The sequence below is a fragment of the Glossina fuscipes genome, unplaced genomic scaffold (assembly GCF_014805625.2).
Source record: "Glossina fuscipes isolate IAEA_lab_2018 unplaced genomic scaffold, Yale_Gfus_2 142, whole genome shotgun sequence".
Lineage (NCBI taxonomy): Eukaryota > Metazoa > Arthropoda > Insecta > Diptera > Glossinidae > Glossina > Glossina fuscipes.
Genome location: NW_023998485.1, coordinates 266949 through 291263, shown reverse-complemented (window position 1 = coordinate 291263; position 24315 = coordinate 266949). Strand labels below are relative to the sequence as shown.

Here is a 24315-nt window from a genome sequence, read left to right as displayed (position 1 = left end):
CTGCGGCCAAACGAATAACGTGGTTTGACAGTAACTACATTGACATGCTCAGCTCACCTATTGGTAAATTTCGGTTTCAGATCTACATACCAGGGGCGCATATATATATTTTTTTTTTTCGTGGTAGTTACTAATTTGATAAATGACCTTTAAAAATATAAACTTAATCTAAGGACCAGCAGAAGTTAGCCCTTCGGAAGGGCGAAGAAATGTTCCGATTTTTGCTGATTGTTTTACATAATTGTTGTTAATCTAAATTTTTGATTTCAATTAATTTTTTTTTTTTTATTAATTTTAAAAATTACTTTATTTTTTCTCGTAGGATCTAATTCAATCAAAGAAATAATATTCGACCATTTTGTGTGCTATAGTGTGTCCATTGTGTGCAAATGTATCTGTCATTTAAATAAAATAATTTAAGAAAAATTTCCGATAATAGTAAAAGTAAGAAAAACATTGAAAAACAAATCAAAGAGCTATTAACATTATTATTAATTTATTGTGGCGAACATGAATAATTATCATAATCAAACGCCACCGCCGGTGTTGAGGAATCATCATCAACACTTGCAATCTAATAATCATCATCATCACCACGGTCATCACCATCATTATCATCAACAACAACAGCAACAGCAACAACAACAGCAACAGCAGCAGCAACAACAACAACAACAACATTCTAATGCTATAGCCGACACCACACACCATACGCAACTGACGGCAGTGCATCAAATAACGCATCAACAGCATCATTTTACAACACCAACTATACCGGCTTTACCGGCAACAGCCGGTGTTGTAGTTGCTGTACCGGTACTGTCGTCAGCATCTCAACCGTTAATCAGTAATTCGTTAGCTATACGTCAAGAGATACAACGCTTTGAAAGCGTGCATCCATCAATTTATGCCATCTACGATTTAATCGATTTACTACCCATCACAGATGCTCAAATCGCTCAACAAATCCGTGATCATGTAGTTTGCATTGAAGGTAAGTAAATGCAAAGATAACAAAAGTAATAATAATAATGAAGGCAACCTTGCACTTATGTGCTCTTAAATAACCTGAACCTTTCATTCTCCATTCATTTTTTAACATATTGAGAAAGTTAGAGCGTCTATTCATTTGAAAGAAGCTATGAATGTAGGCGTGCATGCACGTGTATGTGGGTTTACTTCTGTATAACGAATTTAATGAAATTTGCATAAATGATGACATTCGCAAAACATCTTGAATAACTATCGCAGATGATGTCAGCCGCCATGTTTTTGGCACATTTAGTAGAAACGATCAAATGTTCAGTGAAATCGTTGCAGTAAAAGCTATCGCTTTAATTTTCTCTTTTGTTTCATTGATATCTTTTTCACTATTCATCTTTTCTTTTTTTCTATAGTATATCTTTGTTTATTTTTATTTCTCTAACTATTTGCAATGTCTGCCGTTATTCCTTTTATGTACAGTGAGATAAATATTTTTTAGCGTATATACAATTTGTGTAATTGTATATGCATGGATAGCTGATGTTTCTTACGAAAGTCGCAAACGTTTATTGCTGTATGCGACCTTGCACATTTTCGATATGTTAGACCCGTCACAGCCTAGGCCGGAAAATTGTTTATATTTATGAGCAGCGTAAAGCGCATTTTTCATTCATTCTCGCCGACTAACGCCGCAAAATAGTAAGAAAAAAAAAAAAAAAACAAAATTAATACACCATACTGATAAACATATTTGTATCAAAGACGTTTAAATATCAGATTTCATTCCGGCGGACATATAAGACGGCATCTTAGTTACGAATAATATCTTTCCTGCGTCAATATTGAATTCCCGTGCTCAGTTTTGTTGTGCAATTACGCTCGGTTTCTGTCCTCGTCTTACAGTGATTCTATATTTGAACATTTTGCTTAAGAAATATTCAGAGACAAAAAGAAAGGAGTTATGTTCGACTTTTGTGAAATTTTGTAATATCTACAACAATATTATATCGAAACCTTTCAATTTTAAAAAATCGTCAATAAAGTTGAAGTATTATTATATCAATATATCATAACTTAATTTATTTGGGGGAGAAATGAAGTGAAGGTTAATAAAAGTTGCTCGGAAAACTCGAAAATAACGAAGGGTGTGAAGTTATATTTAAATATTACTAGCAAAGACACAAACTACAATTTTTTGCAGAGCTCTGAAAAGCCTTTAACAGAATTCTGTTAAATGAAGTCTCGGAGGGATTTAACTCAAAGTACGAGTAAAATAGAACTTTTCGAGAATGTAAATTAATTGATATTCGAAACCAAAACTTTTTTACACTATGCCATAAATGAGGTTGATAAAGCGAAAGTTTGCGGAGATACTGTGGCCAAACCATGTCCCTTGAAAAAATGAGACTAACACACAGTGAATCCTTTATTAATAGCTTATCCAACGGTGTGCAGGTTATATTAAATTTTGCCCGGAGAATTTTTTTATGGGACTTTGAAAATTTCCATACTTAACATGGTATAGGCTAACATATACGCAAATTTTGAAAGGCCACAGTGGCCAAACCATGTCCCTCGAAAAAATGAAACTACCGAATTAGTATTACGGTCGATTCTGGGTAATGGATTCCTTAATTAATGATTTGAGTGACCACAACGGTTTGTTTAACGAAAGACAGCTCTAGATTGAGATGAAGCCAATTTGAAAATTCTCATAAGGTTCAAATTGACAGATGAAACTTTAGCTGCCAGATAATTTTTTATGTTATTCTCAGAACTGTCAAGCGCCAGTCTTGACATGAATATTGCCGTTCTGGGGGATACTCCCGTCAAGCAGACGTCATCCCTACTAGGAACAATAGGGTTTGCAGGCAGACAATTTTGAGTTTGCGAGAATATAGAGGGGGTAACCACACTTGCTCGTGCAGCTTGTGCGATTTGCTCTGCATGGTGACTAGCAGGCCCCCTCATATAGCCAGGGGGAGAGGCGGATTTGTTATTTTTATTATTATTTTTTGGAGATGCACCCAGAGTAGCCTGAATGGAACCACTGAGAGGCCATTTCCTTGCCACTTCAGCGTATCTAAAACGAGGAGGTCTATCCAGCTTTATTGTAATTATTTTATTACCGACCGACCCAACGATAGCGGAAACGTTAACGTTCTTTTTAGGTAAAGATGGGGCACCCACACGAGCCAACGAATCACATTTAAGCGAAGGCGGTGGTGAAGTACCGTACGCTACACTACGAGTTGGTCTTTTACAGGTTGGGGGAGGAGATGAGCGCTCTTGGTAACGATAGATATCGAACATTGTCTTGATCTTTTTAAACTATCCACACAGAGTAAGGAGATTTTAGCTTAAGCCAGAAAACCCGTTCCTTATCTCCATGAACAGATTTATAGAAGTCAATATCCCGCTTCCTACAGTCAGGACACGACAAACGTTAACCTCTCGAAGAATCTAGGATTGCATCTGCAGCATCGCCATTGATACCTGCACACTTCGCATGGCAAAAACTTTTGCAATGCGAACAAGTTAGACGTAAACTTCGCACGGCTAGTGGCATATTAAATAAAGAGCAAACCAAGAGAAGAAGTGTAAACAAGCAAGAAAAAAAAACAAAGAGACTTATTGAAGTTCATTGGGGTTCAATATAATCCAAATAATTTAAATTCTTTCTTACATTTATAATTAATTGGGCTTTAAACAATAAGATAAAAAAAGGGATTGCAAAATTTCATCACACAAAGTAAGACAATTCTTCGACCACAGCACACCCGCAGAGTTGTCAAACTTTGGTTGAAACAAAATTTTTATAACACTTTACAGCTCGTTTATCCGTTTGAGTTTTCTGAAATAAAATATGTTCCAGATCATTCGCCGCCATGATCATTGATTGTCGGATTCGGATAACCAAAAAACTGCATTCAGAACTGAATTTCAGAGCTGCAATGGTTTTCATCAACAAATTGCTCAATAAATCATCGTCGACTCTTTAAGGTACGAACACCAAACACCAGTGGCACAAGCGTCTACTTCCATGCTTCTAAACGAAAGCACAAATGAGGAAAATGCAGACATTTGAGAAAATCGTTATTTAGTGTAATTTTTTTCAGCCGTTGGCGCTGTTGCCATTCAATCTGTCTAAACCCATTTTGTATTTTAAGCGAGAAAATAATAAACAGATCAGAAGATTATATGTGTGAATCTGAGAAATATTTTACTTAAAATTAGAATATGAAAATAGCAAATATTTTATTGTCACACCTTAGTTTATAAGATGGGCGATTTATATCGCACTTATAGTTCTCCTGGACTAATATTTAAATTAAATTTCAAATAGACAATTGTGCAATTGTGTTATTTATTGGTAAAAATTTTTTTTTATTTGTTTCAATTGGAATTTACGAGGCATATGTCGATATAAACTACAATTATATTTACGGCTCCCAGTATCGGGGAAGTGTGAAAAAGGGATGGACGGAAGCACACAGATGAGTAAACGTATATGGCGGGATCTGCTAATAATTGGATGTTAATCAAAAATATACACATATTTATTAAGGCCTTCTGATACACATATGTAGATACTATAGATGGTGACCGATGGCACAAGGTTATATACAAATGATCAGCGTGGCAAATCAGAGAGCAAAATTATTTCCACCACTAGTGATTCTGAGGTCTCAGAAAGAGAAAATGATTAAGGGTAACAATCTCGCAGTTTAGTCAGTGGCTACACATCTTTAGATCATGTCCCCGGGATTTTGGAATAGTCATAGACGCCACGAAACAGCTTGATGGGTCCTTGCGAGCAGTCAGAGGATAAGCATTCTCTGCGTTTTCCGGTAGGTACTATACTATTCATTGCATATTGAAAGCTCTTCTCTGACTTATGCCACTTATTAAGTCATTTTAATCACTCGTAAAAGTTGGAAGGCTGCCCAAGACTTTAAATTTTGTCCATTACCTTCTAGATTTTTGCACGAAGTTTTGTCTAATGTTCTTCCTGATTTTCAATATTTCTATTACCTTTATTGGCGATTTCAAAATGATCGTTTTCGAACTGACCGAGTCACCGATGTTTATGTGTAGGCTTGGATGGATTAATTATATAATTCCCTTCATTATTTAGTACATATTTAGTATTTTATATAGTAATATTTAGTCAGTTTTGACAAAATTTTGATGAAGGCTATGCCCTACTACAGCGCTTTGACTTTTATTAATATATTATAGCTATATAAAATTAAATGATTAACAAATGGGTTTAAGATTTAAATGCTGTATTATTTGTGCTCGTGAACCTGTTAAGGTATATTTCTAGGAACGACAAGAAAAAATATGCATAGGGACTTATTCAATAAAAATTAAAAATTTTGCATTTAATTTTTTGTATGTTTATCGTTAACCAAACTTTGACCAGCACGTTTACTCGATTTATGCCTTTTTTTCTTTTGTAATGAAAAAAAAAAATTGTTTTTCCTACGTTAAAAAAAGCCCATCATATTATAATATGAAGCGACCGAATACATTTACAATACTAACATATTCGAGCACCCACATGTTTCGGTATATAAACTCATGCACACATCAATGTCATTGACATCAATAAACCATGAAATTGCAATAGACCGTTTTTTCCATTTGTGTGTGACACAGGCATAGATAGATATAAAACGATAGGTTTGGCCATATGGTAATAAGAGAAAAGACTAAAAAAAAAGTAACAAAGCAAGAAGAAGAAGAGCAATAGGTAGAAAATAAAAAGTGACAATAAAATACTAAAGAGAAACACTTGATGCAATAATGTACCGTCTGAAATGTCCATATGTGCGTTGGTGTTGGTAAGTTTATGCGGTTTTTCTCTTTTTTTTAATATTTCTGTTGAACTCACGCGCACCCAGCTTAGCTAAAATGTATGTGCGAGCAGTGTCAGGTGTGTTGCAATACAAAAACATAAATCCAAATATATACAAACATATCACAGTAGGTAATAACAACAACAAAAAGTAACAACAAAAACCATCCGTTTCGTAACTAAATGCATTTTATTATTACTGTAAAGTGTTACATAGAAAATGGTATGATATGATGGTATGGTATGGGTTGGTTGTCTGATGATTACCTCTCTGCCTATTTAAATGCAAAACACAATGCTTAGTTAACAAAATGCTGGATATGTTAAAACAAATAAAAAAAAAAAAACAAATATATCGTATGTTTGTGCGTGTGTGTTACTTAAGATATGCAAGGTAAATTTTGTCAACCTGGTAAATGCGTACATGCGTTTATGTGTGCACGTATATGCATTAGGGAAATCCAAAAGGCCAGAAAAACTGGTAGCATATTGTTGAGTGTCTCGTACACCCTGAAAGGAAGTTATAGTAAAACGGAAGTTCATTTCTATTGTATTGTATTGTATTTAATCTTTAGCTTGCTCTCCCGCCTGGCATCTCGACGGCTTTGAATATGTTTTAGATAAATATATGCAAAACGCGTAAAGTGAATCTGAACATGGTCGCATTCGGGGACCTATAAACGAATGAGTTTATCATAAGGGCCTGTCAGAATAACCGCAAATTTTAAATTAGTAGATGTTGTATTATAAATTCGAGAGTATACATGAAAATATCTTGAGTCCGGTTTTTTCAGAATTTAGATATTGCGAGTTGCCTTATGGGCACAGCAAGATTACTTTCAAAGGGATTTACTAAAATTAAACTAGTGCAGTGTCCATTCTTCTAATATAAGCAGCCTGAAGAATTTTAATAAAAGACGATTGGACAGTCATACAGCTGAACAAATTGGTAAGGTGCAGAGTTAAAACCTTGAGGGCCTTTTGCGAAAAAAGCGCTTATTTCAAGGCATAAGAATAACCATTCCACTTGTCATCCATAGAAACTAGTGCTAACCAGATGTCAAGTAATATCTGGCGAATATACATAGGAACGTAGCACATTTGTTCTAAGTGCGTTTAAGGTTCTCCGGGGTTTTTTCATACGGCCCCGAAAGAAGGCGTGCTAAAAAATCATGACATTATCATGCGTGCCATGATTTTATGATATATTGTGTCCATTTTTCGGTTAAATTGCATCAATTGCTAGCGGTTGCATTTCTTAGAAATAGTTTCCTTTCAGCAACTCATAATACATTTTACACTGTAGCGCTAGGTATATTCAGCCAACGCTTCTTTGCACTTTGGATGGCATCACGCAACCATTGTTCATCAGCCATCACGACATAGCATCAGTATCCTTCGAATTAAGCAAACAAAAGTAAATATGTTTCGTGTGTTTGTCGTTTCTTTGGTATATAAGTCGACCAATCCAAAGCTCCCCAAATATACTCCAAGACAATAATCTACATTGTTGAGTAAAATATAAAGATAGTGCTCTCATAGAGATAAGTTGCAGTTTGAAATATGTTTACATGTAATTCCAATTCGTTATCTCTTGGAAAAATCACTAAGTAATCGATTCGACGCTAGATATGTGGATTCTCCAATTCGTATTGGAAGATTTTACAAGGGTAACGTTATCATTACTATGCTTCCGTTTGGCGATGGCTATAGAAAAAAAGGGAGAGGAAATTAATTCCAGGAAACATTTCCTTTTTATACCAAATTATCGCACAAACTATGTCAATAAGTTGTGTTAAACATACTCTCAGCGATCAGATAACCTATGAATTCAAGTGCTACATAATTAGTTGCACTTGTTTTTGGAAAGCGACGTTTGATCAAACATATTTGCCTACGAATGCTTATAAGCTAAATGCGGTTTTCTTTTTATAAATGCCTCGATTAGTCTTCTATCACATTATTTTCTGTATTATGCCCAGCTATACAACTCACTCCTATTTCTTGCAAAGTGCTACTGGCTAAACAAAACTTGACGAGATAACTAAACAAACGTTATATATAATATAGCTGGTAATGTAATATGTTAATAGTTGATTTTCAAAATGTTTCTATTGAGATCGAAACACACTTTTCCCTTAATTATTAATTTAAAAATTCTTAGCGAAACGAGACAGAAATTACTGGCTTGTGTCGAATTTTCTTTTATGCACCATTCGATCTGTTCCACGCCGAGCTAACGTCTATTCGAATGGTATTTGGTATAAGTTCATGGTTAATTAAACTTGAACTTATTAAACACCTGCAGGTTAACTACAAGCATGTCGAGAATGCATCGTTTTTATATTTCAATTAAATATCATCAATGATCAATAAGTAAATTACCTGATAGACATAGAAACAGTAAAATACTTCTGCTCATTTTAGCTCAATGTTTGTATACCTTTTAAGATAAGATTTGTCGAACAGTCCAAAGCACTATTTGTTTTACATTTCCATGGCTTCGTTGCACACGAAAAGCTCGCTAGACAACCATTCTTAAGGCCATATATGTAGGGCTATCGGGCTTAATTTGAAAAGTAGGACGGCTGCACAAGCAGTGCATATTCTAGTTCATACAATTTAGTCTTCGTTAGGTTTGATTAATGAATTGATATGTTATCATGATGAAATGGATTTTTTCATCTTTAAGTGCGGCCTTTTATTGTTCACCTATCACCCTGGATATAAAGGTAGTCGATGCACGTTATGCCATACATATCTCACTGAACCCTTTTCCGCTTTGATGGACTTAGATGCGACAAACGTCATTCTTTTAATATATCACGTGATTCGCATATCTCGTGGCAAATTCGTATATGTTTTACGTAACAGTTACGTGACGATGATGAATTCAGATCAAATGGCCTTTAACGTTCTTGGATTATTTATTGTGATGATCACACGAACGTGTTTTTGGGCGATTGTCAGTTGATGCAATAACCGTTGTTTGCACCTAGTTTCCTGCGCCAAATATCAAGCACGGATCCGTATGAAATGATCATGACTGCCCGTAGCTTAATCGTATCATGGGTTTTTTAAATCGTGCAATCATAACTCGACCTTGTTGCATTTCTACGGTCACGTCAGCCGCCAAATATTTAATATTAAAATTTCATATTTAGTATCAAATGCTTACTTAATCTAGATAGATTTCTGAATAGATTTCTCATAGCGCTTACCATATCTTTTTCAATTTCTTTCGATGTTTTATTTTTTAAAGCATCGTGTTTAATTACAAAATTGCGTTTTTCTTCATTGGGGACAAAATAATCCAAGTTGTCTACTTCTTTTGGCTGCCTCACAGGTACTAACTAAGTAAATGGCATGAAATTTAACTTAGGGTCTTCTCAAGGGTTGGTTCATGTATATGGCTCTCACTATCATTAAGTAATTTGCTTATTGCAAAACCCGGTACGTGTTGCATATGTTTTTGTTGTCCACTTTACTTAAGGTTTTGCAGCTTTAGCAAGAATTTAGGTGCTTCGATTTAAGCCCGTAGCTTTTCAGTAGAAAATCCACTTTGAATTTTTGAGAAAATTCTCTTACCTATCGTAGAGAGCGAGGTGTTGATAGTCGGATATTTATCTATTTTTGTGACTATAACTCTTGAGTTGATTGTATTGAAACGTAAAAGACATGTTAAGAACCAAGTGGCAGTAAACTTTCTTATTTATCAACAGTCATCTGAACTAAATTAATATGATTCAGGAAACACAATAACCAAAGGTACATAGTTTAGCTTATCGCCTTCATATCATTGCACTAACGTGACGTGAATTCTTGAAAGAAAACTTTAGATTTCATTAGCTTAATCGAAAGGCATTTCCAAACGGATTCATGAAGTGTCCACAAATTTATTTTCCATTTTTCAATATGGGCGAAGTCGACTTCCAAATCCAATTATATCTCAATTCTAAATATTTAACAGAGCCTTGTTAGGTCATTTACAGAGCTCCGGTATTATTTCCGCTTCAGACGTATTTTTTCCAGTTAAATTTCAATTTATCTTCATAGTCTTTTCACATAAATATTGGACTACAATATTACGACAATAAAACATAAGTGCGGTCTATTATCTACCTACAAAGTAAGTAAGTGAATCATTAAAATCGTCTTTCTTTAAACCCACAATTAGAACATTGATATTTCATAGCAAATTTGATAATTTGTACTTCTGAAAAAAGAGTCCAGACAAGGAATTCATAGTTTCCTAACTTCCTTTTAAAAACAAACAGAATTTTTCAAGAGTAGGGTAATTGGGTTTCAAGTCCAGCTAAGAGGTAAGCAAAGCCTTTTGTGGAATGCTGTTTCAATGAAGTAAAAAGTCGAGTAAGTGGGTAGTGGGGCATCTCAACTACTAAGGCAAATATTTAAAGCGCTAAGGGTGAGGTGGGTAATATCTGGCGTAAATATGTACGTGTGTATTGAAAATAAATCGTATTGTAATGTGGAAAAAGACTCTACAGCACGAGTACATTTTGTGAAACAACTAAGAAAATGCTGTTGCATGTTGAAAATAATTTTAGCATATCCGTGAGCAATAACATGATTGATGCGCGTTTAATTTTAAAATTTAATGCGGCTCGCTGTCTTAAAATGACGATATCGAACTCAAAATTTTGACTAAAGCAACTACGTACAACTCAAATGTTTTCCCAACGAAATTAAATGGAACGTTTTCCAATTTCCATCTCCATACATTGAACATGATATCCAGGGTTGTATTGTTGTACAATGTTTGTTAAAAAATTATTTACTGCCGGCCCTTCCTCCTTGCATACCAAACGTCGTGCGAAAAAATATATGATAAACGATATTCTCAAATGAAAAGCCGTTTCTACGTCTGTATGTTCGTTGACACAAAATAATTGCAAAGCATATAACTGCGTATTCTAGACTGAATTTAGAGAAGCTGATTCGAAATCGTGTGGTTGTGATGAATATAAAGGCTTCTATTATATTCAATTTTCTGTCCCTGCTGGTATGTAAAGTAGGTTTAACTCTTTCCAAAAAAGAAAGTGAAAAATTGTATTCGGCTTTGGCCGAATTTTAAACTGTTATCGAACTACTAGTAATAGTATTTCGGTTAAATTCATGTGGTAAATTTGGATCGCATGGGCTAACGTTTTAAACCCGTTTCTGTATATAGCCGTTGCTACGAAAAACAGATCTGCGCAGGGAAACACGCCTGACAATTGCTCCGTGATGGTAGTTTGACATAAAAATCATATGTACCATATTTCAATTAACACACTATCCCGCAGAAGAAATTTCATGAAATATATGCCTTTATACAACAACAAAGTGTAATTTTTAATTCGTTATGAGGAGGAAAGATGAATAATAGTAAGTTCTTTGATAGGAAAATTTATTGTGCAGGCGCATGTCGGGTCCTCTTTTTTATAAAAACTGCGCTTACGTGGAAATTAAGTTTAATTTACAAAAAAATATATGAAGGATTATGTTAAGGAAAGTGGTGTATAGTATTTGATGATGGGCTTTTCCCGACTATAAAACTTTTACTTGTTTTGTACGAACACCGTGACATTTTTATTGTTTTATAAATTTTGCAATCTGCGAGTAAAAACATCAAGTCGGTTTAAGGTTGTACTGTAGTGATGTCGTTTTCTTTGACCAATTTAGTTAATATTCTATACCAAACCAAAAAGTGATCTTTTAATTTTTGCAATCGGGAGAAAGTTTATCAAAGATATTCAAAGTTTTCTACTTATCAGAGAGAGTCTCTGAACATCGGTCGTCTTATTTGCTGTAAACGCTTTGACAAGCGGAGTATATCTGAAAACCTTTGGTGCTGAATATAAAAACCCAAAAGCAAAACCCCAATAAGTAAAAGCTAAAACGACATGGTAGGGGATTTAATGAATTGCAGTTTTGGTTTCTAGTTTCTTGCATGGTTTTTTCATAGTAAAACTCTTTATCTCCGCTGAAAAGAAAAAAAAAGGCTAACGTTTGGGTAGCTGGTTAGAACAAAAGAATTATATGGAAGAATAAGCGAGCACATGAATAACCGCAAAACTAACCAAGCAACAAACCAATCATAAGATGAACCAAATACCTAAAAAACAATAGCAAAGTAGCCAAATAAAATTAAAACCTTATAAATGCTGCACGAGTGTATACGTACCACATACTTGCATATATACGAATGTGTAGGAATTGTTTAAATAAAAAAAAGATGTTTTGTGCTAATACGTTTACTTCCACACGTTCAACGTATTTTCAACAGATCTGTGCGTAAAGCATCACTAGCAGACACGATGTTATACTGATACCAAACAAAAAAAAGTAAATCGATAAATAGCAAAACTTTCTTCCAATTTTTCTCTTTTTTGCTACAAATGTTTGAGTAATGGCCAAAAAGCAAATGATCGTAACAAAAAAAAAAGTGACTTCCTTTTTTCTGCAGACAGAAGACCATCCCAAGCCATATGAAAGAAGAAAAAGTGATAAAAATCTATAGAAAAGATAAGTGGAATTTTACAAAACTCAACAACACTTTGTGAGAAATTTCTGATATGACGTTTTAATGAAACGTTTACATAAATAACATTTTCTGCACCAAAACTCTCCAAGCATTGGGAACTATCGAGGAACAACCATCAGACAGCTCAGCAGAGCAAGTAGAAGCGTAATCATATTGGCATTATATAAAGCATTCAAATGCTTGATAAATGATTTAAGATTTTTAATGATTATCGCAACGGCAACAATATGTACGTAGTCAAGAAGTTACCGCGGGACTGCAAGACTGTTTGCAAGACTGTTACTTTGAAAATAGTGTCGTGATGTTTTTATCTATGAACATATTTTGAAAAGAATCCTTCAAAGTTATTTTATGAAAACGAATTTGCGTAGTTAATGAAATAATAAATGTAACTACTTTGGAAACGATGTCCGCTTTCTGCAGAGACATAACATTTGGTTCACATAATTTGAAAACATAATATTCGAATCTTTCTATTGTCGTGCCAACCCGTGTCGCGTGCGATATATAATAAATGTATGATTTCCATATTTTGGTGATTTCGAAAGTAGAGTAAGTTCATTTGAAGTTACCAATTAGTTTTAATTAGTGCTTTCACCGCCATTAGATTACAAACTTAAGTAAATTTTTTATTTAAATAACCTAAAACTACTGCATATGCCTATTCTTTTCAAATACTATTCAAACGCACGCCCTTAAGTATCTCTATAAGTTATAAAGTGGACTTACACCACTTTTGTATTTTAAAGCTGTTCGCAACATTCCGATATTTGTTTAGAGCAACAAATATATCATGGTTAGATGGGTTATTTGAGGGTCAAATTTCATTCAAAGCACGAATCGAAACCACGACTAATGTGATCAGGCAAAGACCGTACCTAAAATTGGTCATATCATGTTTTACATTTTCTATTTCTAATACCGCTTAGAAGAAGATGTTTCGAGACCAACAAAAATTTCGAAAGAAGCTCAAAGTCATATTCCAAGCACTCTATGTAAGATTCATTCAGAAATGAGTCAAGTCAATTTGTTTTGAAGATAAATTTCTTTTTTTACTTTTTCGTTTAATAATTCCGCATACTTTCTACCTCGAATGTATATTAGTAGCTTGTTGATGAAAATATTTAGGAAGTATTTTGTATGTATGTATGAATTGTCTGTTTTGATTTTCGGTATTTTGACAATTTCAATAACAGATTACTAGTGAACATATACGAGCATGCGAATATAGCTAAATCCCACCTCTGGGAATCTTTCAATAAGAGATGTCATTTAAAATTTTCTATATTGCAGACCCATCTTTCACGAGTTGTGTGGCAGATGGCGTTGGACGATTGTCCACATTCATAGCATCAATGTCAAGCAATTTATACTACCGTTCTATTTTGCTACCTTTGGGTGTGTCTAGATTTCCACCATTATCCATCATTTTGGGTAGTCGCGTAGCGTAGCAGATAAGAATTGGGATTATCATGCCGGTGTACTAAATTGTCGTCTGGCCGCAGCTTCGGTGGATATTGGATTGGCAAAAGCCTATTTACCCCCACTTACCAATCCACTTAAAAGGCCTACAAGGTAACTACGTTCCTTTCCACAACTTTTTCTCCTTGACCATTACCGCGTTGTTCATATATATATATAGTGGACATCTCCTCTGTGGCTATTTACAAAAAACAAAGTTGTATATTTGCGTGATTTCATAATATTTATATAATAAGTTTCACGCGGTTGGCAAGAGATGTTTACCGAACGGCGTAACTGAGTTATTATTCGCAATCCTTCGATAAAAATGTTTGCCCTAAACAACGGAATTCCCATTTAATTTCCAACTCGCGTGCAAATTGTTACAAATTCATTTCATTCATGCAAAACTATCCTGGCAGCTTATCACATAAATTTTAACATTCACCCAGCTTGTGTGATTTGATCAACCACAATAACAGCAATACGCAGCCAGTAAGCCCAGATGCCCATATGCAGTTGAAAAGCTTTCGAATGCAGACTCAGTGCCTGAAATTAACTAATAAAACGAAAGGAGAAAAGCTAATAACCATTACCCTAGTAGCACCAACAAGGACAATAATAAATTGTCCTCTTTACACAAATGTAGAAAAAAAGCAGACAAAATGAAATCAGAAATGATATCAAAACGATTGCTGACAACTATAAATTGTTCTGTTACCCAGCAAAACCTCAAATCAAAAGCTCTCTCACACATACCTAACGAAGCAGAGTGGACACAGACGCAAGTAGGCAGAAAATAAAAAGGACAAAAACATTAAACCCTTAAAAAAACCTCGAAAAATCACAACAATATTAAAAAAAAAGTTCATATGGAATTTTTTTCTTACTTTCCCTTCGTTCTCGTTAGTCACACAGATATACCTTGGCCCTCAGTGCAATTCATGCACTCAGGCCGAAGAGTAAAGGACTCTAAAAAGAAGGAAGTTGATGCATGTTGTGAAAATTTTGCAAAAATTGCATAAAATCGAAACTTTAGCTGCATGATGAATAGGGAAAATAACAACAGAAAATAAGGAAATATGCAAAATTGAAACAAAACCGAACACGACGTTGCTGCACATAAAGGAAGTCAATGTTTATGTTGTTGTGTCTAAAAGATGTGCTAACAATTTCATAAGCAAGCACCACCATGAAATGCAGAAATATGCATGATGTGTAATATCATGAAAAGAACTTTTATATGCAATAATAAAAGGTGTTAAAACAACACTGCAACCAGCCGAATTGTAATCAGAAAAATAAAGAAATGTGCGAGAAGAATTGACTTTTGAAAAATATCCAATGTTGCCCCTTTTACGTTAACAATTGTGATTTATTGTCAAATTTTGCATTGCCTTCATTTTTCTCTTTTTCTATTTTGTTTATATATATGATTACATATTTCAATATTTTAATAATCTTTCCCATCTATTATTTGTCAACCACCATTAACGAAGAGATCAGACATTTCTTTCACGAAATACTTATCACATAGAGATAGGACTATTGTATAACTTTCCTCAAGGGTTTTGTTTAATTTGCCGTAAAAGCTTCTTAAACGATTGGCGTACAAAACTTCATTCATTTCATAGAAAGCGGCCAAAAGAAAGAAAGGAAGTCTTGACGGTACAAAAGCTTCTGCAAACATTTAATCTGCGAAAAATTTTACAGTTAAAAACTCGTAAACAAAATGTACTGAATTTTTACTAAGCGTAACGCCATAGTATTTGCTAAAATTATTGGAAATATATTGAAAGAAGACATCTTTGGGCATTTTCAAAAACTTTTTGCCTTTTGGTCATTACTTTCAAGTTCTAAAATTTCAGGACTCTGAAATGTTAATGGGCTTTTCTGTGGACATAAACTGCCCTGTTTCGTATAAACTCTTACAATTTCATAAATATAAGCGCCAAACTAAGAAAGGAAATAACGCAAACTTTATAAGAACGTGCACTGAGTTCTGTAAAGGGAACCATTTGACCCATTTTGTGTTCAGTAGTTATGCCCTGCAGCATCTGCAGTAGAAGCCGTACAAAGTTTTTGTAGATATATGTACCACTATGAAAGACTTGATATAAATTCACCTTTAATTATTTGATTTACTTGTTTATGTATTTATTTGCGTAAAACTTAAGCAACATTATCCAATGGTAAATAAAAACATAAATAGGTAGGATTAGATGAGTTCTATAGAGGCGAGAAAGTATTATATGTATGGAGAAACCGCTAAAGTAATTAATTAATTTACGTTAATATCTAATTTAACGACAATAACGATTTGAAAAAAAACTAACTTCATGAAATCTAAATGAAGCTTGTCGATTTTTGAACCCTAGCCCATGTGAAGGGTCCCATGAAAAGAAGACCTTCATATTCCAATAAGATTTAATTTTTAGTACTTTCTTGCGGCAATAAATAAAAAATTATAAGATTTTTAAATAGGAAAATAGTTGTGGTAAATTTCTACCATGTCAATTGACTTTGTGGGCCTTCTTTCAGACATAAGTTTCCATATAAAGCATATCCTTACGCGGACACAAAGTGTAATTTTTGGTATTTTGTGATGAAAATACATGAAAAATTGTATTAGGCGAAGTGATGTAATGTGTTGCACAGCCGCCTTTGCGCGACTATAATGTTGTAACTCGATTAGGGAAGGTAGTGATATATAAAGAGGATTTTGGCTGTGATGGATCCTGAACAGCGTAATGAAATCGCGCTTTTCTGATAACTCTTAACATCCTTTAAGGCATAAAAATTCTGGCGTATTTGAAATATTTCATATTGCGCATTTGAACAACTACAGCGTCCTGCATGTTAATAAGACTTGGGAGAAATTAACAATGACATAAAGTTTTGATTTTTAGTAAAGTTATAAATTTATGTGAACTACTTTGGCGGTCTGCCTTTACTTCTACGTTTTTTTTGAAATAAAATAGCTCCTATAAGCAGAATTTTAATTTGTTTAGCTTATTTGAAAGGCATTCTCATATAGATTCATGCGGTGTCCACAAAAACATTTCCGTTGCATAATAAGGCCGGAGTAGGCTTCCAATGCCAACTTTATGTTAACTTTAAATATTTAACAAAAGCCTGTTAGGGCCCTTAACAGAGGTCTGTTAAGAGATATGGTAAGTGGCCTTGCTTGTTAGTTAAATTCGCATTTATGTTCATGTTTAACAAGTTGAAAAAAATTGTTGCCTATGTTTGTAGCTTAACTTTAGTTTTACAACTAAGGGTCATTTCTCATTCATCGTAACAATTAAAGAGAGAGAATGTAATCGTGTCAAATACATGCATTTCGTACCAATAAACGACCGCTATATTTATATTTTCTCAAAATCTTTGCAGCACCCAGAAGTAGGCCCCAGACACCCCATAAAGCAAATACATTCATTATCAGCGTCAAATTCTGAATCGATTTGAATACGTCCGTCTGTCCGCCCGCGTAAACATTTTACTAGCCGCAAAAATCGATCTACCGGCTTCAATTTCGACAGAAATATTGGAATCTGTTTTCAAAAGCCACAAAATTTGGGTGATTGTCAGGACAACAGTGAACGATATACAATTGCAATTCAGCTAGTAATCAGAAGGTGGCGCTGTTAGAACGTGGTACTCTGAATAAGTGCATGCTGCTTTTAGAAAGCATATTGACTGTTACAAAAATCATGCGAGCACACTTTTATCATATTATAGAGTAGAGACTAGCAAAAGTTTTACACTTCAAAGGCGATTTTGTCTACATAAGTTTCCCATAAAGATTATCTTCAAAATTCTAATTATTGTCGGCTTTAATCAACATGAGCGATATTTGTCAGACGATGATTATTATTATACTGACTTTGCATTGTTTGCTTTAAACAAAGAAATAAAAGGAAAGAGTATTTGCTGCCGAAAATTGTGACATCTTTTGGTGATCGCGAAAGGGGTTTTCCATTCTTTAAATCCATAAAACAAATAAAAATAACATAAAATTAAAAAAATAAAATCTTGTTGACTACAATTTAATGAATTCGTAACATTTAAATGCATTCAGCACCTTTTTATAAAGATTAAATTAAGGAATAAATTACAAATGAAAATTAAAAAAAAAAAACAATTAAAACAGTAACCCTTTTTCATTTAATATATACAAAATGTTCAGTTGTTAACATATTTAGCGGTTAAGGTTGCGTACAAAAAATCAACGTTAAAAAAAAAAAAAAAAAACAATGAAAATCTAAATAAAATGCCAGTCACATGATTTAAAAACTATAACACAAATAGCGAACGTTCAGGCATAGAGCTGCAGTAGCATTGTCAGTTAAACAGATAAACATAAAAAACCTGTTTTTCCACAGATTTGACTCAATTCTGTGTTGTTAGCGAACTTTGAGTTCTCTTTTAATATTCGTCCTCATCGCGCAACCAAAACAACAGCAACGATAACAAAAACTATCTCGTAAAGGAACATAGCAGTATTGGTAGTAGTAGTAGTAAACTACATTAAAATTGCTTTTATGTGATTCTATAGGAAACCACAAAAAAACCGGTTTCATTTATATATAGTTATGTGTATGTTTCAAAAGAAAAGAGGAAAAAATAGGCTGTACTGCATCTCTATGCTAAAATTTAAGAGATAAATAAAAACAAATATTAAAACTATAGACAGCTTAAGACGAATCTTAAACGCCTACCACTGCAAGCGTTTCGCTAGTTGTAAAATGATATATAATAAAATTTTTGAAGCTTTCATTCGGTATTTTTGTTCGGTTTTGAAGTAGCTAAGAAAAATTTGAACCTTCAATTTATATGTTCATATGTATTATGATTGTTATATATTCATATGTATGTTATGAACATATATACATTATATGGGCGGAATGTGCGCACTTTGAAATGCGTGTGCAGGGTTCTACCAAAATGTAATATTTTTTCTCAATTTTCGATAGCTGAAAGGATTCGATTGAACAGGAAGTTGCCATTAGAACCGGTTGGAATCACATGTAGAAATAAGTCCGCGTTAGAAGTAAGAACCTCCTTTTTTTGTTTTGAGAATGTTTGATGATCAAATGAAAACATAGGTACCTCTTTAGATGTCAATTTACTTTTTGTTAATTTAAAAAATTTAAAAGGGTCACGAGCTTTTGTTTTTTGTTGTTTTTTTTTAAAAGACTATCAAAAATAAGCCTTAATGTTTTCTGTTACCATCGTAATGGGTGATCTAATATGCTGCCATATATTGTGGTGGTTACTGTTAAGGAAAAAAGCGTTTTAGATTTTTGATTTTTTGAAGCTTTTATTGGTCTTTTTTAATAGAACGGATAGAACAAAATGCTTTTAGGTTTACATTAAACATTATACATATTCTTCTTAGCAGAGCAAAAACTTATTAAAATACATGTCCCTATAAAACATTCTCCATTAATTCATAAAACACGAAAGATATGTTTCATTTTAACAGAATAGCATGTTTTTTCCTATTAGTTTTACGGACACGGGGTTGTCCCTGTTAAACGTGATAACCATAGAGAATATTGCTTTAAGATTTTTAATTAACTGACTGAATTAACTGACATTTATTAACAATTTCAAGCATTATTTGAGATGTAAAAGAGGCTTACTGCTATCTATTGCTAACATTTACACGCACTGTTTTCTGTAATTAGATGATACTTTGTGTAAAACATAAACCAGAGTCCAATCTTTAGTCGGCCGGAGCACGAAGCTTGTTCTGCCAATGTCTTTTAAGTGTCGTTGTATTTACTTTATTTTGCGATCTGATGGCGCCTAACATCTTACCGCTAGCTAGAAGAACGGACATTATAATCTGCTATTAGGTTATAAGCAAATAACGTGAAGAAGAAAGAAAATTATGTTCACTTTTAATCGAACCCGTTATCTTTTCTATTAAAAACTTTTTAATTCGGGACATTCCACTTGACGATACATTAGGTTTTGTCAATTGATTGTTTGTAAATCCCCAAAAATAGCAATTATCAATAATTTCCAAATTTTACCTTTCAACTTTTGGAACATATAGCAGGTTTATAGGAGGTAGTGTGATTCGCAGGAGGTTTTTCTGTAAATTAGATGGTAAATATATATAGTATGTTATTTTTAGGTATTAATTTTAGAAATACTTTTATTTGAAAGAGTTTTTATAAAACATTCTAGAAAATTAATCAAAATACGTAAGGCCTTGTTCTTGTTTATTAAATTTTTTTTTATAACTTCTGATAAGAATTAAAACAATAATTAAAACAGTAATTCATTTTTCAAAGCAAAGGTAAACAAAGTTAGAAAAGGCAAGGTCGCTAGCAATACAATATATATTAAGTATATTTTCAAATGTAACTATTTCTGAAAAAAGGTTTAATTCGTGAAATCATCACACTGGCTAATATTATCACATCAAATTTGCATAATTTTCTTTCCTACAGCTAAAGACAGTTTCACTTGCTCCCAAAGTCTGTAGCATTCGAAAAAATAACGTATAATCTAAAGAACGTCATTTAGACTTTGGCACAGTTCTCAAATGCTTAATTGAGCTATTGTCCGTCTGAAATGTTACTAATTTCATAGTAATGAAAGTGAAGATTGCAAGACGTAAATAGTTAACAATATTATTTCTAACCATGCAAAAGGTTTTCATGCTATTACTTTATTGTGATAATGCCCATTTTTCTTACCATTTTTCATCATATCATAAAAATATGCAGCAAAGTTAGGCGGACAATATTTTTCGAATACTAGAGAATTTTCCTCTTCTTTTAGTCTAGAGTCTTGAGATTAAGCTTGTAACATTATTCACGGTCGACCGTTCATCGTCTTTTATTTACGTTTAAGAATTGAATTATGTCGGCAGACTTAAAATATAAATTCATTTTGTCTGATTAGAGATGTGTCGCTGCTGTCTCATGCATGAAAAGTTACTCAAAGGCGAAAACTCTTTCGTATTATCATTTTAAGTCTTATTTAATAGCCATCTCATGCATTGACTGTCGAACTAACTTGCTTACAACTTTCTTTTCATATACTTGCTCGATTTAATAGTTATGAAAAATTCGCCTCAAGGTGAATAAAACTTTGTTTTACTTGTTTTTATCGTTTAAATTTTGCGACAATCATTCTTTTCTTTTACAGTTTTTATTTATTCTTTCTTTTACATTAGAATATTTTTAAAGAGGCTCTTTCAATTAAAAGTAACTAAAAACTTTATATACTTCATATTACCAGCGCTCGTCGTATGTCAGGATGGCCGAGCGGTCTAAGGCGCCAGACTCAAGTGTAATAACTTGCCTTTGTTTTCATAGGTATTAAAGTATGAGCGTTCTGGTCCTCTCTGAGGGCGTGGGTTCGAATCCCACTTCTGACAGGTTTCTTTTTTAAAGAATTTTTTTCATGCAAAAAGTTTTTTTTTTTTTTTTTCTGGTGCTTCATATCATATATGAACGATTTTATTAGAAACTCTTTTTAAATTTTCAAGCGTTGCTTAAACTTGTGACCTGGTCTTTTCATAAATACCTATAGCAACAATTTGGGAGAACTAAACCACCTCAACGGTGGAAAAATTGATGATCTTTTTCATAATAACGTGCCACATGAATGAACGCATTTTTTTTATGTTATACAGTTGCACTTTTGTTGTATATTCTTGGAATCCATTAAAATATAAAGTCATTGAATACATGACCAAATAATGAGGATTAATAAGAATGTTAAAACTAAACTAACGAAAGAAATTATTAAAACAGACTGTGATGTGAAATATGACAACAATGCAAAAACCTATAAGTTGGATGAACATCAGCTTTTACTTTAATTTTGTTTTAATGACATTGCAAGAGCCGAGATCTGTTGAGTGTTAGATTAGTAGATATTAACACTATCTGTTTTCCTAGCGCATTCGTTTTTTTAATGCGTTTGAATGGGAAAAAGTGTCATAGATGATGGCCTCGTCTCTATAAAAGAAAGTGCATGAGTTTGCTATAGATCTCGAAAGTCATTAAAAATAAATTAAATGATAGTAGCAAAAGTGAATAGAAAATAATCACAAACGTTGCGAAATTAAAAAATCTATATAAATATGATTAATTACCGTAAGTTGGATGTCTGCAAAATAAAACCAATAGACAATTTTGTTATATGCGTAAAAGTTATAATCCACCGTCCGTTTTATTGACCGCGGGGAGTGCGGGGATTATTCATTGATGAAGATAGCGGACTTTATCATATTCGTTCGTCTGTCCATTGATTAACATAATTCGATTGAAAGCGGAATATATTCAGCTTAGTTTTTGATATTATGGGTTAAAAAGCGTCTCTGTATTAAACTGCTTACATCATAGTAGAGAAGACCTTAGAAAATTTGAAAAGCTTAACTTTACTTGCGTCGGCGCACCGGTTTTTAAAAAAAATAACCCGTGGAACTCCGTGGCTAATATTGGTTATGAGACGTAGCGTATATATGTGTCAAACGTTCTCTCTGCAAATGAAGGCCGTACAGGCCCAAATTGAAAATTTCGAAAGAAATGAATGTTACGTGCATTTTAAAAGTAGGAAATAAACACGTCGTTCATTGCAATCAGAATGTAAACATACCCATTCGAATTTCTGTAGATTAACAAATAAAGGACGTCGATAAAACAACTGTTTGCAAGTTTAACCTAAGCTCCTTTACCAATCTATAGTCATGTCATTATCCGAACTCATTCATTCAAATGTAAAAAAAGGATAGTCCACTACTGAATGCACGCATAGAATCTAAAAAACTTTTTGTCAATAACTTTTCGTTAAAGTGTTCTAAGCCTCACTTGCTGAAAAGGTCGCTGGCGGTTTTGTGACACAATCGAAAGTATAGTTTTTATGTTGGCAACACCCAAGCTTCGCTTAAAGGTGAATGCTTGAATTTATTGTTTGATACACCGTTTTCAATTTCGTTAGCGCATCACAATCATTCAAAGTTTCATTTACGCTGAATAAATAATTAATGTTTTCATTTCGCGTTTCTCGGTATAGAACATATAAATAAGAGTGCAAAGAATGATTTAGTCTGAGAGAGATAAAGAGATATTAAAGTTTAGAACATATGCAAGGAGAGCAAAGAATCAATTTTTGTTTCATTTTTCATAGTGTGCATATATTGTGGGGACAAATACGGTATGCTGCTTCTGCTCTTGCTGCCATAGACATGTAATATTGATGATTGCAATAATACAACAATGTTGCATATGAATTTACGGGCTAAAGAAATAAAGAAAATATGGCTAACCAACGACCGCAGTAACTGTGTCTGCATGTGCTTTGAATTCTTAATAATTCATAAATGAATGGCGATACCAGCAACCAAATTGACAGTTCAGCTTGTGTTGTAAAGTCATTTATGCGTATGTGACATATAATGTGGAAACAAGATTTAATAAATTTCTTTAATAAAAATTCTAAAAATTAAATGGAAAATTTTTTCTCTCCGCATGATTGATCGTCAAGTCAGGTTTAAAAATCAAATTTCTCTTTTATTAAAACTAACGTGAGAAATCAGTGGTTGTCATAAGTTTTTTATAATAAATTTTTGCGTACATTTGACCTATAAAATGAAAATCCGTTTAAACTGGTTTTTTCCCTGCATATAAATTTTTACAACCAAAACAATCGCTATACTTAGTCCACCAGCCAACGCGTCAGTCAGCGAGTCAAACAACCAAACAGACGTTCAACTATGAGCCCTTGCATGTACGTATGTACGTGGAAGGAAAAATGGAAAACTATGAAAGATGACTTCAAATGTTATTTAGATGGTTACATTATTAAACGCGTATGCTTCAGTAGAACACGATGATAGTAGCAGTAATAGCAATGATAACTTCACCAGTTCATTGTGTCAATGCCACAAGAAAACCTATAAAAGCACATTTATATGCATTCGTAGCCTTCCTCATTTACGAGTGATCTTTTCTTTCTATATTTCTCTTTTAATCGCGTTCTCTGCCTCTTAACTTAGCCGCAGTGGCAAAATAAAAGAAAATTGTTATGATTTTTTGAGAGAAAATGGAGATTGAAAGAGATTAACACACTGCGTGGTAATTAACCCGGTGGAGTAGCAGCTACTGGTTTTTTCAATGTAAGAAAGCAAGTCGCTATCTAGTTGAAATAATGATTTCTAGAAGCATAGAGCATAACAGATTGAAATCTTTTATTATAATGAACATGGCTGTGGACAAGGAGAATATTTAAGTGATTAGAAGAAAATTAATATTTGCACAAAATTAGCGAGCAAAGGGTAAAACCCCGACAAGCATTCTTATTTGATACTATTTATGTTAGTTTATGACTCTGCATTGTTTAAGGTGTCCGCTAAACTAACATTAACAATGTCTTAGAATCGAGCTGTACCGCAGATTGGAATAAGTAAGAAGTTGTGTATAACTGATCC

General features: G+C 33.5%; 1 protein-coding gene and 1 non-coding gene across 2 annotated transcripts in view; both read left to right on the top strand.

Moving 5' to 3' along the window:
* The first annotated feature begins 641 nt into the window (after window positions 1–641).
* Window positions 642–24315, top strand: part of LOC119641043 (centaurin-gamma-1A) — a 243715-nt gene continuing 220041 nt past the window's right edge. The window contains exon 1 of the mRNA XM_038039464.1: window positions 642–994. The gene's annotated coding sequence lies outside the window, so the exon portion shown is untranslated. The remainder of the gene's footprint in view (window positions 995–24315) is intronic.
* Window positions 21132–21258, top strand: Trnal-caa. The gene is made up of 2 exons: window positions 21132–21169; window positions 21214–21258. It is a non-coding gene; the product is annotated as a tRNA-Leu (tRNA).